Source organism: Belonocnema kinseyi, chromosome 3 (genome assembly GCF_010883055.1).
Source record: "Belonocnema kinseyi isolate 2016_QV_RU_SX_M_011 chromosome 3, B_treatae_v1, whole genome shotgun sequence".
NCBI classification, from domain to species: domain Eukaryota; kingdom Metazoa; phylum Arthropoda; class Insecta; order Hymenoptera; family Cynipidae; genus Belonocnema; species Belonocnema kinseyi.
Genome location: NC_046659.1, coordinates 106,747,970 through 106,753,296, shown reverse-complemented (window position 1 = coordinate 106,753,296; position 5,327 = coordinate 106,747,970).

The window sequence follows — 5,327 nt, the reverse complement described above, 5'->3', positions numbered from 1 at the left end:
CGAGTTCCCTCATTTCTTAATATATTCTTAAATTCTCTACTTCTGTTACTTTTAGAAAATCTCTTGGTTTTATGAATTTCCTGTATTTCTCAAATATTCCAGTTGATATTGTATCCTCTGAATTCCCTGAATTTGAAAAACTCAGAAGAATTCAAAAGAATTGAATATGAATACAAAAGATTTCAAATATATGACAATGTTTTATTGTTACAGCTTAAGTGCAAGCTCTCTGTCCAAACCATGAGTGTCCCACTGGCATTGCACATAGTTTTAAAAGTTTCCTAATACGTCTTGTTATTATGGATGACGGTAAAAGATTCGTGGAATGTGTCAAACAAAATGGAGAACTCCTGGGAGTCCGAGCGTGGAGAAAATTAAGTAAGGAACCATCCTCATTCATGCAATTTTTTTAATTCCTTTAAAAACCACTTACTTTATATTTTATCCTTAATCTTTTGAAAAATCCTTCAAACTCTTTAAAGTACTAAAGTTCCTTAATTGTTATAATAATTACAATACCAATTATACTGAATTATTTTAAATCCATTGGAATTTTACAATACAAGTTTGCAATACAGGAAGTTCCTGGATTTCATAGAATTCACGAAATTCATTGTTTTAAAAAAGTCAGAAATACGCCCGGAATCAACAGATTTCGTAGAATTAGTTGAATCCATGGAATTCACGAAATTCACGAAATTCTAAGAATTCAGGACCTAAACTGCATTTAAGGAATTCACGATATTCAAAGAGTTTATGGAATTAACAGAATTCAAGGATTTCAACGAATTCAATGGATTCAAGGAATTTACGGAATTATGAAAATTAAAAAAATCAGGGAATTCAAGGAATTCACGTAACTTAGGGAATTCACGGAATTCGCAAAGTTCAAGAATATTGCGCAATTGGAAAGAATTCAAGGAATCCAAGGAATTCAAGGAAGTCGAGGAATTCATGAAATTCAAGAAATTTACGGAATTTGTAGAATTCACGGAAATTATGGAACTCACGGTATTCGTAGAATATGCACAATTTATGGTATACGCTAAATTCATGAAATTCAGGGAATTCACGGTATACAAGGAATTTACACGGAATTTAACGTTTGCGGAATTTAACGAATTTAACGAATTTAATGAATTTACGGAACCTACGAAATTCACAGTGTTAAAAAAATCAGGGAATTCACGCAATTTACAGAATTCGTGGAATTTGCGAAATTCTATAAAGTCAGAGAATTCATGAAATTCACAGAATTCACAAATTTACAAAAATTTTGCAATCACGTTAATTCCTTAAATTCTATAAATTTCGCAAATTCCATGAATTCAATAATTCCGATAATACTATAAATTGAGCTGATTCCGCGCATTCCATAAATTGCACAATTTTTGTGAATTTCGTGAATAACGTCAATTCTATGAATTCCGTGAATTCTCCAAATGCAGTAAATTCCATAATTTCAGTTAATTCCTTAAAATTTCTAAAATTCCATGAATTTGGCGAATTCCGTGACTTCTGTAAATTTAGTGAATTCCGCGAATTCCATAGATTTCGTGAATTCCTTTAATTTCATGTATTACGTTAATTCCTGGAACTGTATTAATTCCATGAATTCCTTCAATTAATGAATTTCATCATTTCCATAAATTCCTTGAATTGCCTGAATTTCATGAATTCGAGGAATTTCGTGAATTCCTTGAATTCTATTAATTCCGTGACTTCATGATTTGATATACTTACAATACATGTATTGCAATTTTGTCATCCAAGTACCATGTTTGCAATTTTACCTTACGCTTGTATTGTAGAAGTCTTGTAAAAGCGTTATAGAATTCCAAACATTTTTAATAGTGTGATTTTAAAATTTTGTTTTGTGATTATAAAAAAATCTTTTGAAATTCAGAAACCGTTCAATCGTGAGATTGTTTCTTAATCTTTTTAAATTGACAAATCTTTATTTTATTTTCAAGCTAAAAACATTGCAGAACCTAATGAATCACAATAGTTTATCGTTTATTATCGTAAGTACTTTAGAGTAAGGATAAATCCTGAAAATCAAAAACCGATAGGAATCTCCCTCGCATCACAAGATGAATCTGAAGAACCAATAGGTGAACCCGACAGACCGGTTGTTTTTGCTGGCTGCACATTTATTGCGTACACAGGGCCTCCTCCTTTAAAACACGTTACGGGAGCAGCGCTTCCCAAGAGAACACCTTCAGGTCCACTTACACATGTCAACAATTTTGAAGATCTAATGTCCCCATGTAAAAATATCATAACCTAAAAGTTAATCTTATTTTGTATTATGCACTTTTTGAACAGCGAAAATGAATAAAGGTTCACCGAGGCGTTTAATTTCTATCTCCTGCTACGCATTTTCAATTGCTCTAGTGCACCAAAGTTAAAAATTTTGCACCAGTTAATTATGCGTGTGATTGACTAATGAAAAATGATGTAAGGTGGGAGGGGGGGGGGGGGCTATTAAAATTCTTGTATAAAATTTCCTACCTTAAATGCGCTTGGATTCGACTATTTATGATTATTTGTAACAGTCACCCTTCTCGGTTGAGAAATCAGATACTGTAATAAAAATTGGTTATTTTTTGCTACACATTTTTTCTTCAATCTGAAAATCATTTATTTAATATTTTGGTTCAACATTTATCCTATACGACAAAAATTCACCTATTCTATAAAAAATTAATCTATTTGATTGAAAATTCTTATTTTTGAGTAGAAAATGTAACTTTGTTGTTAAAGTAATTATCTTTTTATAGAAAATTCAACGCTTTTAATCCAAATTGAAACTTATGCTCGTGAGGCCAAGAAGTTTTCAGAATTTGAGATTATGTTTGCGTTTCTCCATGGAATTGCTAATTGTAAAAGAATAATCATCAAGTCTTGAGGAAATCTCACAAGTTTGAAGGTGAAGTCATCCATCGTTGAGAAGAGTCAACCAATTCAAAAAGTTTGGTTTATATGCTGAAAATAAAAAATTATATCCTAAAAGACAATTAATTAATTATTGCGAAAAACCACAATAATTAAATTTAATAATTTGAGGTTATCTTTAAATTCACTGCCATTTAGGAAAGCTAACAAATCTTAAGAAATTTAAGCATATCTTTATGCTTAGTCGACGGAATTGGTTTTTCGATTCAATGAATTATTTGTTTGTAACGATTGTGGAATGATAAAAATTAGCGTAATTGTTTAACCAAATGTTTAAACAAAAAAAATGCACACCGAGATATTTCGGAGAGGAATCCAGAGGTGCCCTTGCCTTTTGATACGACTCATAGTTTTTTAAAAATCAATGACACAAAATTCAAATCCATATCTACAACGGAGAAGCAACATTACACTAAACAACAAATGCAAACAACTAATTGTTTTAAAAATTGTTGCAAAAAATTGTTTTAACAATTGCATTTGTCAATAATCAAACATACAATTTAAAGTAAACCATATTCAACTATTTTTCCTTATAGTGCAATTTAAATCAATTTTGAATTGAACAATTTACCAAAAAGTTTTAAAAAGAACCGGTTGTTTTCGATCAACAGATAAAAAAATCGATTCTTTCAAGAATAAAGGAAAAAATTTTTATAAAGAAAAAAAATGTAGTTATAAATCTGACATGGAAATGCCCATTTTACTCTCTTTAAAAAGAGTAAAGAGCTATTTGTACATAATACTTATACTTAAAAATATATATTTATAAAGAAAATAAGCATTTTCTTCATGAATATATATTTTTAAGTATTATGTTTACGATTACTGGTAAATCAAAGTAAAATTCTCGAATGTTAGGAAATATCAGATTTCATGGAAATTCACAGGATTTTGTGATATTTTCATGAGGGATTTCACAATATTTTAAAGATTTTCGTATGTATAAAGTTATTTCCAATATTTATAAGAATGTTCAAGATTTCAGGGCATTTGAAATAAGTAACCAATTTTAAATTATTTTTGGCCACAAAAAATAATTAAAAGTTTCCTCTTTGACGTCAAATTATGTAAAATACAAAAAAGATGTGAACACAAAAATTGTGCAGCAAAATAACATCTACAAACTTGTTATGATCTACTTCTTGATATAACACAGTTTTTTTGTTCGTAAAAAACGAAATAGAAAATTTAGTTTTTTCGAAAAACAAAAATTGTCTGTTGTACTGCGTTGCTCCCCTTTCAAGAAAGCCTGCGTTCCCATGTCAAAATGCTTCGACTTGAGTTCGACTTGGCCATGTCTTGAATTTGTCTCCTAGACATCAATGTCTGGCTGAGTTTTAAAACTGATTCGATACATAAGCCTTCGTCTCACTGTTATGGTCACGAGAGGTAAGACGGTGTTTACTTGTTTCTATTCAAGCCTTGTCCTGGATAAGATGGTCGGCGTAAAGTTGTCTGAAGACAAACATTTTTTGATTGAGAAATTAAATTAAAATTGATGAATGAAAAATTTTTAATTATTAAATTAGTTATTTCTAATTAAAAAATTCTTACTCTTCGGGTCTTAAAAATGTTCTTCAAACAAATTAAAATTGTCTCGGAGTCATAAAAATTCAAATCAAGACAAAAATATATGTCTTTAAGAGATATAAACATGTCTCCAAGGCCTTAATTTTCCTCTCGAGCCCCCACCTGCTGGTAAAATACAGGAAGCAGTTTCTCACCTTACCTTGCCATTTCCGATCAATTTTCGATTATACTATTGGGGTTGAAAATCACTTCAACATAAACTGAGTCAACATTTTTTAGAAAAAAGTGTTTCACATGATTTTAAGGGTAATTTTCGCATCTTTTAAAGTTATAAGTAATTAAATAGACATTTAGCAACAACCAAAATCTTGGAAAATTTTTTATTTTGCTTTTTGGTTAAAAAATATATTCAAAATAAACCGTTAAAAGTGTTTTAATTTACTTTAATAATTGGTGAAACATCCTCTTACAGATTTAGGCGGAGAATTTGCTGTTTGGTAAAAGCCAACATGACGGGAGATTTTTTAAATATTCTGATGGGTTGAGATATAAATTTACAACATACAAAGAACAAATCATTGCAGGAAGTGTTGAACTACATTTCAAAGGTTGTTTTGCAATCCCTTGAAGTTTAAAAAAAGGAAGTCGACGATTTCCTAAAATCAAAACCACTGGAGATTTTTCCATTATTATTTGTACTATTATTATCAATATTGGAAATAACTTGACCATAAATTTGGAACTTATATCCTAATAAAAGAATTTAAATTTATTTTTAAAGCTTGAATTAAAATCGTTGCGAAAAATATAAACCCCTACCTTGACTCTAATTCTTC